The following is a 14305-nucleotide window of genomic DNA, read 5'->3' as shown; positions in this document are numbered from 1 at the left end:
CAGTCAAAAAATATTGAGTCCCCTCCTCTGTAGCTCAATTGGTAGAGCATGGCGCTAGTAACGCCAGGGTAGTGGGTTCAATCCCCGGGACCACCCATACGTAAAAATGTATGCGTATATGACTGTAAGTCGCTTTGGATAAAAGCGTCTGCTAAATGGCATATTATTATTATATTGAAACAACCAGCACATAACCCCTGTGCCCATTCCACATCTGACGCTGTCCTGAACATATCCCTCCAATCGGCAATGTAGATCTATATTTTTGTATGTGCCTAGTAAATGGGGATTCTGCAGAATAAGTGAGGAAAATTGAACTATTCTGCAGTGTCCATAATGTAACATTGTAGAGTGTGTGTACTGTACAGTACAATGCACTTTTCTTTGTACTTCTCCAAATTTACTTTATTTTTCTATCTTCTAACACAATGCTTTTTTCAGGAGGGCCACACAACCTTTGTATAGACTTGACAGGCTGGTGATCTCACACTTGCTAATCAGCCTGTCTCTGTGCTTTGTGAGGCGGAGACATGGACATTCAGGGTGGCACCTGCCCATGCAGCACCATTGCTCACTGAAAAAATGCTGCATCTCAAACAGTTGATTGTGTTGATGACTATAGCCCAAGGTCCCAGGCCAACTCATTGGTATTCAAGAGCAGCAGTACGTGAACAAAAGTGCCAGAAGTTTGAATATCCAAATAGTTTGTTTTTTACCCTCGTCTAGTGCACGAGTTTGAATATACAAATGTTTCACCCCCTATCTTGTTTCACCACCCATCAACGCTGCTGGTATTTTAGGGATGTTTTGACACAGTAAAGCTTAAAAATGTGTCTGCTTTTATTTCAAATACATGTAGGCCAATGTTGTCTCTCCAAGGCCATCTTCATAATCCAACTGTTAAAATGAAAACCAAATTCAGGGTCTTTAAACATTCAGTACAGTGGGAATTCTGTGAATAGATGAACCAGGTATATTACTGACATTATGGAAAGAGAGGACATTTGACACAGGACTTCGAGAGATAACTTGTCTTCCAGCCAGCAGCTCTTCACTCTTCAGCAGTGCACATCTTAATCTATCCCAGCACTGTGCACCACGTTCCCTCAAAACTGACAAATCCTGTTGGACTAGCTGATAGACATTTCCTTGTTATTATTTCCATACAGCCATAGGTTCAAATGATGTCTCTCTCTGAGCCTTGTTACACATGATTTCCATGCAGAACTGCCTAAGGAAAGATCTAGACAAATTAATTATTACGTTTGATGTACTCAGCAACCACACATAACATATTTAGAGCTCAGAGTAGATTTTGTTCTTCTCACCATCAAAACACATCGCATCATTAAATATAGTGCCTCGGAGCAACTTTAAAGGAGTGGGTTTCAGTGTGTGTGTCAGAATGAGTGTGTGTGTGTGTGTGTTTAATGCACACTACTTTAAAAATGTATTGTTTATTTAGTCCCTGAGGAGGGTTCTGTAGTTGTGATATAGTTGCTCGTGAATCACAGCTTCTACACTCTTAGAGAAAAGTATTCTAGAACCTTAAAGGGTTATTCGGCTTTCTACAGAGGGTTCTACATTAGGGCTGTCCCCGACAAAAAAATGTATTGGTCGACAGAGTCGTCCTGTTAATTTCAACCAATCGATTGGTCGAAATGTTTAAATGTATTTTTCCATATATAGACAGATTTCTACACTCTTAGTGTTTGCATAAAATTAAACTACATATGCACTGAGCTTATCTGATGCTTTAAGCACACAGTTTGATTAAATAACTAAGACACACAAATGACTCAAGAAAGAGCCCGATGGTCACACTGTGTTAAACAAAATGACAGCGAGTGCCTTTGTAACTGGCCTCCCTACTGCAGTGAAAAGACACCACAGCACAGCAAGTGTATTGCGATGTCTGTGCTGAAGGTGCAACATCATTTCAGCCATTTAGTTTCTTACCTGTTTCTGACTGAAACGTTCTGTTACCGAAATCCCTAATTTGTTTACGAAAAACATTCCATATTCCCTCAAACCTTGCTCTCTTTATGTGAAACATGTAAGCATCTCATGCATGTGACCAATAGGGCCTGACCTATAGCCTATCATAATCACATCAATAAATTGGTTATAACAAACTCCGAACACAGTAATGTCGACAACAAAATGGATGCGGAGGACGTAAGAAATTTACTTGAAAATTGGCAAATGTTTACTGATTTCTCAGGAGGGAAAGGGGAAGTTAGATCTGTGGAAGACATTTGACTTAGTTGTGGAAACTACTGGAGATCAAGAAAAAGGAGGGTATAGGAGCAAGCGTTGCATGAGTATTATGTGTGCCAAACCGTTGCTGTTAGATTATTATTATAACCAGAGAGTCTGTTCTAAGGGGAAAAAATAATATATAAAGCCTTTATTACAGCAGACTAAAAACAGCTGCATGCATTCGGGAAATGCGGTTTATTTATTGTTTAGGCTAATTATTCAATGCTCCCTTTGTAATTTAATTTGTAAACTAAAATGTTTGATTGCATTTCAAAGCATGAATGACTCGTATGCTGTGTGATGGCATGAACAAATTAATGATTGATTGACTGATTGATACAGTAGCCTATATTTTAAAATACAGTACATTCGGAAAGTATTCAGACCCCTTGTCTCTTAAAATGTTGTTACATTAAAGCCTTATTCCAGAATTGATTAAATAATTGTTTTTACTCAGCATTTTACACACAATATCCCATAATGACAAAGCGAACAGGTTTATAGACATTTTTGCAAATTTATAAAAAATAAAAAACATAAATATCTTATGTACATAAGTATTCAGACCCTTTGCTATGAGACTCGAAATTGAGCTCAGGTGCATCCTGTTTCCATTGATCATTCTTGAGATATTTCTACAACTTGATTGGAGTCCACCTGTGGTAAATTCAATTGATTGGACATGATTTGGAAAGGCACACCTGTCTATATAAGGTCCCATAGTTTGACAGTGCATGTCAGAGCAAAAACCAAGCCATGAGGTCGAAGGAATTGTCCGTAGAGCTCCGAGACAGGATTGTGTCGAGGCAAAGATCTGGGGAAGGGTACCAAAACATTTCTGCAGCATTGAAGGTCCCCAAGAACACAATGTCCTCCATCATTCGTAAACGGAAGACATTTGGAACCACCGAGACTCCTCCTAGAACTGGCCGCCCGGCCAAACTGAGCAATCGGGGGAGAAGGGCCTTGGTCAGGGAGGTGACCAAGAACCCGATGGTCACTCTGAAGGAGCTCCAGAGTTCCTCTGTGGAGATGGGAGAACCTTCCAGAAGGACAACCATCTCTGCAGCACTCCAATCAGGCCTTTGTGGTAGAGTGGCCAGACGGAAGCCACTCCTCCGTAAAAGGCACATGTCAGCCGAGCTTGGAGTTTGCCAAAAGGCACCTAAAGGACTCTCAGACCATGAGAAACAAGATTCTCTGGTCTGATGAAACCAAGATTGAACTCTTTGGCCTGAATGCCAAGCGTCACGTCTGGAGGAAACCTGGCACCTACCCTACGGTGAAACATGATTGTGGCAGCATCATGCTGTGGGGATGTTTTTCAGTGGCAGGGACTGAGAAACTAGTCAGGATCGAGGGAAAGATGAACGGAGCAATGTACAGAGAGATCCTTGATGAAAACCTGCTCCAGAGAGCTCAGGACATCAGACTGGGGTGAAGGTTCACCTTCCAACAGGACAAGTCTCTGAATGTCCTTGAGTGGCCCAGCCAGAGCCCGGACTTGAACCCGATCGAACATCTCTGGAGAGACCAGAAAATAGCTGTGCAGCGACGCTCCCCATCCAACCTGGCAGAGCTTGAGAGGATCTGCAGAGAAGAATGGGAGAAACTCCCCAAATACAGGTGTTCCAAGCTTGTAGCGTCATACCCAAAAAGACTCAAGGCTGTAATCGCTGCCAAAGGTGCTTCAACAAGGTACTGAGTAAAGGGTCCGAATACTTATGTAAATGTGATATTTCCGTTTTTTTGCAAACATTTTTAAAAACCAGTTTTTGCTTTGTCATTATGGGGTATTGTGTGTAGATTGATGAGGGGGAAAAACAATTTAATCCATTTTAGAATAAGGCTGTAATGTAACAAAATGTGGAAAGAGTCAAGGGGTCTAAATACATTCCGAATGCACTGTAGGTCTGAGTGAGTTACGGTATTAAGACTAAACAGGACACACTCTTAGGCCTACAGCTCGATGGTGGTTATACAAGGATACTATACAAAGCCTACTAATGATAGCGACATTAATTATTACTATAATGATGATCCTAATAATTGTAATAACAACAATAAGAAAGAGATCAAGAAAAAGGAGGGTAAACAGGTGCTGTTAGATTACTATATAATTTTTCTGCCTGTTTGGAACAGTGTGAACAACACTAAATTAATGATAAGTAATACCAGTCTTTATTTTTTTATTTTTTATGTAAAGCCTATATTACAACATAGCAAAGATTAAACACAGCCGAATCTGTGAAATTGCTTTATCCAACATTTTGCAGTTGCATAATTAATTTTTATTTTATTTTACCTTTATTTAACTAGGCAAGTCAGTTAAGAACAAATTATTATTTACAATGACGGCCTACACCGGCCAAACCCGGACGACGCTGGGCCAATTGTGAGACGCCCTATGGTACTCCCAATCACGGCCTGGAATTGAACCAGGGGGTCTGTAGTGACGCCTCAAGCACTGAGATGCAGTGCCTTAGACCGCTGCGCCACTCGGGAGCCCATAAGGCTTGGTGCTCACGGAATCAGTAGGCTATTAAACAAACACTCAAACAGGCAACATAAGCAAGATCTGTCTTATTTCTGTAGATATATATGGATGATTTATAAAGCCAGGCACATTTAACAGTTAGGCTATTGATTATAGACCTAATTAAATTGGGGTTTCCTCTCTCCTCAATTTTCTTAGACAATTAGGCTAAGGCAAGGGCTGTTTCCTCATCTCTGCTGCTGCTGCGTCCGCCGCATTGTTCTCAATCACAATATACTGGTTAACTTTGCTATTATGCACATAGCAACATAGGGCGCACTGAAGATTATGTTTCAGAACAGCGGACAGTGACTGTATCCAATGCGGGAGAAAGCACATTTGCTTTAAAATAATATTAGATTTATTAGTGTTGCACCATTATTTTTTACATAATATAACCATATACAATTTCAGTATCACATATCTTAAGAGTGATGGACTGTGCTATCCCCGTGGCCTCAGCAATGGATTAGTCCACTGAGACAGGCACTTTGTAGTCCTCAAACAGGTGTCTTGTGCACAATGAACAAAAATAAAAACTATTGCGACTGCTCGACTAAAGAAGTCTCGGTCGACCAACAGCCTATCGATCAAACAATCTACCAGTCGACTAAATGGGGTCAGCCCTATTCTAAATGGAACCCAAAAGGGTTCTACCTGCAACCAAAAAGGGTTCTACCTGGAACAAAAAGGGTTATCCTACGGGGAAAGCCGAAGAAGCCTATTTTCAAAAAGTGTAGTGTCGTCTCAGAGCTCCAGAGTTCGAGACTACACTAATGCTGCTTTTCGATTGTAACACCAGTGTTACACTAGTGTATACACCCTTATGTTATACTAGGGGAATCATGTTTCCATAGCTAGGGCTGACAGTGAGGACTTGTGAGTGGTCCTCTGTAGCTCAGCTGGTAGAGCACGGCGCTTGTTACGCCAAGGTAGTGGGTTCGATCCCCGGGACCACCCGTACACAAAAAAAAATATGTATGCACGCATGACTGTAAGTCGCTTTGGATAAAAGCGTCTGCTAAATGGCATATTATTATTATTATTAAGAGCAGAATCAACAACCTCTGCATATTTAAGACAGTTTTGTGAGAAGGTGTTAAAGTTCACAGTTAGCCATTATGTAACTCTGTGCTAACTACTCCACTCTCTCGCTCTCCATCTGTCTCTCTCACTTATAGGGCTTGGAATGGCAGGGGCTTCAAGGCCTGCTTGTTTACCAATGAAGTCTCTGGAATGAATGGCACACAAAAGCCAATGCATCTTTGAGGAGATGTAAAAATAAGCTTTGAATTAAGAGGCTAATTGACTGTTTGCAGTTCTAGTTGAATGATTTCTGCTCTTGTGATGAGGAGAGTGGTGTGGAGGGGAGACGAGAGGGAGGTGAGAGGGAGGTGAGGTGATGGAGGGAGAAAATTACTATTTTGGGAGGCGGTGGGGGGTGTTACTCAGTCAGCTGTGAAAGTCAATACAACCTGTTTTTCACAGAGACTGCAACAATAAGGGAAGTAGAAGAGAGAAAGGTGGAGCGAGTGGAGCGAGGCTAATCTGAGAATGATCTCTGTCCAAGCTGACAGAATTGACCTGCAGCAGGGTCTGCTCCAGCCATATGGACCCAGAGGCCAGTTAGCTGTCCCCGCTCCAACCATCACAACTTTGCCAACGATACATAAAACAATGGGCCTGTACTGAATGCCTGCCCTGAACACTACCTCTACTCCCACTGGTGCTGGATTAGAGCCATCATCAAACATGTATTAGCATATGCAATATGAATCATAGTATGCCTCAATCGGTTAGCATAAACAATATGTATTTATGCAAGCTGTGTCATGTTCCATGTCCTGATTATGGTACATCGTAACACAGATTGTGCAGTCTGCCTGCAATTTTAGTAGCCTGGACACCTCTTGATGCGTTTGGAGGCCATGATATGAAAGGTTATTCATTTTCAAGAATGGCCCTAGGAATGATTTAAATGAGAGGACTACAAAGTAGCAGGCAATTTATCTACAGATGGTACTTGTAATGGGGTGGTTGCTAGACAGTCCAACGTCCAGACTTAATATTAAGCTCAAAAATAACATTTTTGGACACAGCAACCAGGAATGAAGCACTGGCGGGCCACAGAATTGCATTTTTCCTTGGAGAGTCATAACTCATTCATCAGCGGTAGAGAAGAGAGAGTGAGTCAGTGAGAGAAAGGGAGAGAGAGACATAAAGAGAAAGGCAGTTGGAGAATATAAGGGACAGGAAGCAAAAAGGAGACCTTTCAGACAGAAAGTAAGAGCGGCAGTCTCAAAGTCAAAAGCTGCTACTTGTCATTTCAGCTTGATAGCACAAAAAGCCTCTTGAAAAGGAAACGAGGAATTATTTCACTGCCGCTCACCGCTTGGAGACCGGAGTCTCTAGTCTGCCCCCCTAGAGTTTCTGCATCATGTAATTTTATTCATGAGCCACGAAACACAGCTAGTGTCCACCTACTGAGCTCTCTGACAGCACTTGGCTCAGGAGTAGCTAAACAGAACCAACAGACACATAACCAAGGCTCCCATTGCTGGATGACAGTGGCGGTTACTTACCATGCCAGACAAATGACTTCCACAAACCTCTGAGAAAACATTTCCAGTAATTGTAATCGCAAAGTTAGCTATTTTAGCTGCCAAACACTTCTCGGGTCGTGAACAGTCCTAACTCTTTGTTTACTGTGTAAATACATGGCTTTGTGGATTACCCATTTAGACAACCACTTACTGTATGTTCTAGTGTCTGTCTTCACCACACCGGGAACAGTGGCGACTGTTTAAGAGGCTTTGACCTCATACAAATGTTATGTTCTTTAGGACTTGAGAATTTGCAACGTTGCTTTTTAATCTTGCAAAGTCTTAATATGGGTATACTTAGACATATTTATTATGACATACTGCAGAACAACACAAGAGAGACATGCTATACATAGCAAACCATTAACACATTTCCTAAATGCTCAAATCAATGTCTACAGTACACCATGTTGTCATAAGGCGTCAGCATGCTTATGTTCGGCTGGCGCCTACAGAACCAGTGTGCTCGCATACTCCCATACGTCACTTGAAAAACGAGAAAAAGCGGCAATAGTACTGTTTGTCCATTTTGAGACAAGATAAGTCAAGAAATCTGATATCAATTTTGAAGTTCTTGCCGAGGAGATCTTAGTCACACAATTTTACATTTTACAAAGATATTTGGAGCAGTATTTCTCAATGAAAAAATGTGCATGAAAACGAGTGGTCTCTCATTGAATGACAACAAATACTTTATTGACGAATCGCTACTGTTGACCAATCACAGACGAAGGGGCGTAGACTTCGGCTACTGACTTCGGCTTGCCTCTTGAAACATTTTTGTGTGCACGAATAGCCGAAAAAAACCTTACGGAACTCCAAAATGAACAAAAACGTCACAAAATGTCGTCATAATATATACACAAACTCTGCCGAACTGTTTCGGCTGGGAAGCATGCCGACGCCTTTACAATGCCTTCAGAAAGTATTCACACCCCTTGAACTTTTCCACATTTTGTTGTGCTACAAGGTTGGATTAAAATAGATTTAATTGTCATTTTTGTTCAACGATCTGCACAAAACACTCTAATGTCAAAGTGGAAGAAAAATTTGAACATTTATGAAACATGTATGAAAAATATACACTGCTCAAAAAAATTAAGGGAACACTTAAACAACACAATGTAACTCCAAGTCAATCACACTTCTGTGAAATCAAACTGTCCACTTAGGAAGCAACACTGATTGACAATACATTTCACATGCTGTTGTGCAAATGGAATAGACAACAGGTGGAAATTATAGGCAATTAGCAAGACACCCCCAATAAAGGACTGGTTTTGCAGGTGGTGACCACAGACCACTTCTCAGTTCCTATGCTTCCTGGCTGATGTTTTGGTCACTTTTGAATGCTGGCGGTGCTTTCACTCTAGTGGTAGCATGAGACGGAGTCTACAACCCACACAAGTGGCTCAGGTAGTGCAGCTCATCCAGGATGGCACATCAATGCGAGCTGTGGCAAGAAGGTTTGCTGTGTCTGTCAGCATAGTGTCCAGAGCATGGAGGCGCTACCAGGAGACAGGCCAGTACATCAGGAGACGTGGAGGAGGCCGTAGGAGGACAACAACCCAGCAACCCAAGCCCTGCAAAATGACCTCCAAAAGGCCACAAATGTGCATGTGTCTGCTCAAACGGTCAGAAACAGACTCCATGAGGGTGGTATGAGGGCCCGACTTCCACAGGTGGGGGTTGTGCTTACAGCCCAACTCCGTGCAGGACGTTTGGCATTTGCCAGAGAACACCAAGATTGGCAAATTCGCCACTGGCGACCTGTGCTCTTCACAGATGAAAGCAGGTTCACACTGAGCATGTGACAGACGTGACAGAGTCTGGAGACGCCGTGGAGAATGTTCTGCTGCCTGCAACATCCTCCAGCATGACTGGTTTGGCGGTGGGTCAGTCATGGTGTGGGGTGGCATTTCTTTGGGGGGCCGCACAGACCTCCATGTGCTCGCCAGAGGTAGCCTGACTGCCATTAGGTACCGAGATGAGATCCTCAGACCCCTTGTGAGACCATTTGCTGGTGCGGTTAGCCCTGGGTTCCTCCTAATGCAAGACAATGCTAGACCTCATGTGGCTGGAGTGTGTCAGCAGTTCCTGCAAGAGGAAGGCATTGATGCTATGGACTGGCCCGCCCGTTCCCCAGACCTGAATCCAATTGAGCACATCTGGGACATCATGTCTCGCTCCACCAACGCCACGTTGCACCACAGACTGTCCAGGAGTTGGCGGATGCTTTAGTCCAGGTCTGGGAGGAGATCCCTCAGGAGACCATCCGCCACCTCATCAGGAGCATGCCCAGGCGTTGTAGGGAGGTCATACAGGCACGTGGAGGCCACACACACTACTGAGCCTCATTTTGACTTGTTTTAAGGACATTACATCAAAGTTGGATCAGCCTGTAGTGTGGTATTCCACTTTAATTTTGAGGGTGACTCCAAATCCAGACCTCCATGGGTTGATACATTTGATTTCCATTGATAATTTTTGTGTGATTTTGTTGTCAGCACATTCAACTATGTAAATAAAAAAGTATTTAATAAGATTATTTCATTCATTCAGATCTAGGATGTGTTATTTTAGTGTTCCCTTTATTTTTTTGAGCAGTGTACATTTTCCATAAGCAAAAAATGCTTATTTCTCTCAAATCTTGTGCATAAATGTGTTTACCTCCCTGTTAGTGAGCATTTCTCCTTTGCCAAGATAATCCATCCACCTGACAGATGTGGCATATCAAGAAGTTGATTAAACAGCATGATCATTACACAGGTGCACCTTGTGCTGGGGACAATAAAAGGTCACTCTAAAATGTGCAGTTTTGTCACATAACACAATGCCACAGATATTTCAAGTTTTGAGGGAGCGTGCAATTTGCATGCTGACTGCAGGAATGTCCACCAGAGCTGTTGCCAGATAATTTAATGTTAATTTCTCTACCATAAGCCGCCTCCAACGTAGTTTTAGAGAAGTTGGCAGTACGTCCAACCGGCCTCACAACCGCAGACCACGTGTAACCACGCCAGCCCAGGACCTCCACATCCGGCTTCTTCACCTGCAGGATCGTCTGAGACCAGCCACCCGGACAGCTGATGAAACTATGGGTTTGCACAACTGAAGAATTTCTGCACAAACTGTCAGAAACCGTCTCAGGGAAGCTGATCTGCATGCTCTTCGTCCTCTCAAAGACACAGGCCTTGTGTTTTAGGTAATTGTCCTGCTGAAAGGTGAATTCTAGGATTTTGCCGGTGCTTAGCTGTATTCCATTTAATTTTAGCCACCCAAAAAAGGATGCCTGTATCTTTGTAGTGACTGGGTGTATTGATACACCATCCAAAGCCCAATTACTTCACGATGCTCAAAAGGGATATTCAGCTACCAATTGATGGCATTCTTTACGAGGCATTGAAAAACCTCCCTGGTCTTTGTTGTAGAATATGCTTGAAATTCACTACTCGATTGAGGGACCTTACAGATAATTGTTTGTGTGGGGTACAGAGATGGGGTAGTCATTCATAAATCATGGTTAACCACTATTATTGAACACAGAATAAGTCCATGCAACCTACGTGATTTGTTAAGCAAATGTTTACGCCTGAACTTATTTAGGCTTGCCATAACAAAGGGGTTGAATAGTTATTGACTCAAGACATTTCAGCTTTTAATTTTTTATTAATTTCAAAAATGTTCTACAAACAAAATTACACTTTGACATTATTGTGTGTAGATCAGTGACACAAAATCTCAATTTAATCAATTTTAAATTCAGGCTGTAACACAACAAAATGTGGAAAAAGTAAAGGGGTGTGAGTATTTCTGAAGGCACTGAATAAATGTTTTGGTCTGATAACTGACAAACAAATGTTCCTGTAGTTCTTAGCAGATTATAACTGCTGCCCATTAACATGTGCGGTGTATAACTCTCACTGCACTGCTGGGACTTGTCTGGGTGAACAGAACAGAAAAGGTAGAGGGACAGTCTGTCAAGATAGCAGCTTGTGTGTGTGAGAGAGAAAGGTGCCTGTGAAATTCCCTGGCGAACACCCAGCCTGACATCTGATTACCCCCAGCTTCGTTAGGGGCTTCTGGGAGCCGAGTCAGAGGAAGTTCACACCACAGATGAAAGGGCCGTTTGATCAGGGCCCGGGCCCGGCCGTCAGCTTGCCCTAATGTACACACTTACATAAATATTGACCAGCTTTTGAGAACCGTGTAAGTTTTTCTGGGGGAGAAAAAGGAGAGTGATAGACCAAACATGCTCCATGGACTACCCTTAGACTTTGAACATGTTTGAAAGTGTTGACAATCGCCAATTGATGAATGGCCCGATCTTCAAAGAGATCTGTCCATAATGAAAATGTTTGTCCAATTCTAATGATCTGTCGCAAACAGTCGTGTTCTCAGTAGTTTCAGCGCAGTAATGGCTGAAATGTAAGTAACAACTAAATAAATTAGCCTTACGAAATAAAGTCGCTGATGAGTTTATGAACAAGGCAATACAATCCATTCATTTTAAACATATTTTAAAGTTGTTTTGTTTTCAAAAGCTGGGTTCACGTAACCATTTGTATATGTCTAAAACCTGCCTGCTGACTACCTGACAAATGAAGTTGTGTCAATAAACCACAGTGTGGATAAAGCAAGCCCTGTTATGTGCGCAGCGATTTTCGTACCCCGAGAATGTTTTATAGCAACATTCGCTGCGGAGGAGCTTAGAGAAGGAAGGCAACTGTGGAAAAAGGTAAACTAGGTAATGCTTTCAACAAAGATCGGAAAGCACGGCACATTTGGTTCAGATCAGTGGGGTCAAGACCCATACAAGGTTTATTTGGACTTTTACACCAAAATAATCAGGGGGCTCCGTTTCTCCTGTGATAGACATTAACAGTCTGGAACCACTTCTCTCCGACTAAATGAAGTGAAAATAACGTTGACTTTCTGTTTGAGATGTGGGTTTTCTAAGGTGGAAATGTTCCTTATTGAATGAAGGAAGATTAAATGCATTCTGGAGCACCAGGGGATTTCTGTCCTGTGATTGTGGCTGGCTTTGTCTGCTTCTTTGAGGTAAGGGACTGGTAAGAGGTCCAGGAGAAACAGTGAAAAGCGTACATTATTTCTTTAAACATGTGGTTCTCATTTTCATAGCGAGCTTTAGCACAAGGTGTTCATGTTTCAAAATATTAATCGCAGCCATTGATTCCAACAACTTTCACACAAAAAATAAAGTAAAGTTATAAAAAACATAACAATTCAAGAAAGACAGAGCGAGAGAGAGAAGCTCTGATTCCCTCCGGCTTGTGCGACTACTTGAGCTTGTTTACCATGCAGAGCAGGTTGGCTTGGCTGTAGTCACTAGCTAGCAAACACATGGCTGTTACATTGTGTTTGCCTGTGTAGTTTGAGGAGATTAGAGCTCTCCAGGTTGTAGTGTATTGGTGAATAGGCTGCAGGCCACAGAGGTACTGTTCACTGTTCACGCTGCACACACTCAAACTCACCCAAATCAGATAAAGGCCATGCCTGGATGTGCCAAGGGACAGCTGGGAGAGGGCTTACATTTCTTTGGCTCAGTATCAAGGAATTTGAGTGTAGAACACAAAGTACACCCCCTGGTTTGCCTATTCTGTAACGTTCACCTGAGACACCTTCCTTCTCAAAACCCACAACTCCCGAGTCACTTTGGCTAACTATTTAGACACCCCATGGCCTCTCATGACAGACACAAATAAATGTTGTCATATTTCCCAGCTAATAAACATTGAGCCAGGTCTGGTTGTTATTGTAGAAGGGCCATAAGCCCCAAAATAAAGGGTAAGCTCCGGTGTAGTGTGTGCGGAAGCCTAGCCCAGCCCAGGCAGGCACGCAGCATGCCTTAGCAGAGAGACAACAGCTGCTGGCCTGATATAGCATGGCTGGAGAGGAGCCCAGAGTAGAGGGGGCAGGCAGACGGTTCAATTCTGTCGTGTTCCTTCAGCCTCTCTTTCTCTCTCAACCCACTCTGGCCCAAACTATGTCCCTAAGGCCAGAAGAAGAGTGAGGATTTAAACTTTTCTACTTATCTCTACTTGACAATGACAGCAGAAAAACAGAGTGACATTAGACATGGACACGGTGGTGCAAATACTCTACTTACATTGTTTATTTGCTTGTTTTCTAACATACAGTAAATGCCAGCTTTCTCAATCCTTGAATTCAACTCCTGTAACACTACTCATTCCCTAAATGAATCTTCCTGTTTAATAAAGTGAGGATTTTTTTTATCCTGTCACGGTGATGACATGTACACTTTGCACGACCTAGTTCCACTTTATCTACATCACAACTTCAGATGGGCATTGCATGAGCTGGATTCCTCTCCTCCCAAATCATATTTTCCTTGTTGTTTCTTCCCGCTTATAATCTTTCTTATTCCTGGGAGTACGTGTCCTGACAGAATAAGGCTAGATGATGGCATCAGATAGGAAAACAAAGAAAACAAGAGATCTGGCATCAACCTAGATGATGTTGGAGAGACTGTGACCTTGTGCTTAGCTATGCTAGTTAGTCAGAGAGGAGAGGAATGGCAAGATAAAGAGAAATATAGACAGAGAGAGAAAAGAAACGAGAGTGAGACGCACACGCATGCACCACACACAGACTGACTCCTTCAGCAGTCCAGAAATGAGCACTTGGTTGTCAGACTGCCAGAGGCGCTGTCAGTACCCGAAGGCCCTCTGCAAATGTGGGGAGGTTTATTCAACATAACCTACCTTGTCCAACAACAGGACACTCTCTAAATCTGTCCCTCTGTCGGCTGTCGTCCCCTCCACCTGCCCACCCTACTCTACCCTCTGCTCTCCCGGGGTGATAAACGACACCCCTTTGCCTGAGGTCTGTTTCATCTCTGACCCTGGCTCTCTCTCTCTGC

The 14305-nt window shown here is 42.7% G+C and overlaps 1 protein-coding gene across 2 annotated transcripts in view; it reads right to left on the bottom strand.

The window, feature by feature from the left end:
- Positions 1-14305, bottom strand: part of pdzrn3b (PDZ domain containing RING finger 3b) — a gene marked incomplete at both ends in the record, with an annotated part of 125814 nt that overhangs the window by 93767 nt on the left and 17742 nt on the right. The window lies entirely within an intron of this gene.

Source organism: Coregonus lavaretus, assembly GCF_964263955.1.
Source record: "Coregonus lavaretus genome assembly, chromosome: 8".
In the NCBI taxonomy this organism is placed as follows: Eukaryota; Metazoa; Chordata; class Actinopteri; order Salmoniformes; family Salmonidae; genus Coregonus; species Coregonus lavaretus.
Note: the sequence above shows the minus strand (reverse complement) of the source record. Positions and strands in the feature narration are given on the sequence as shown.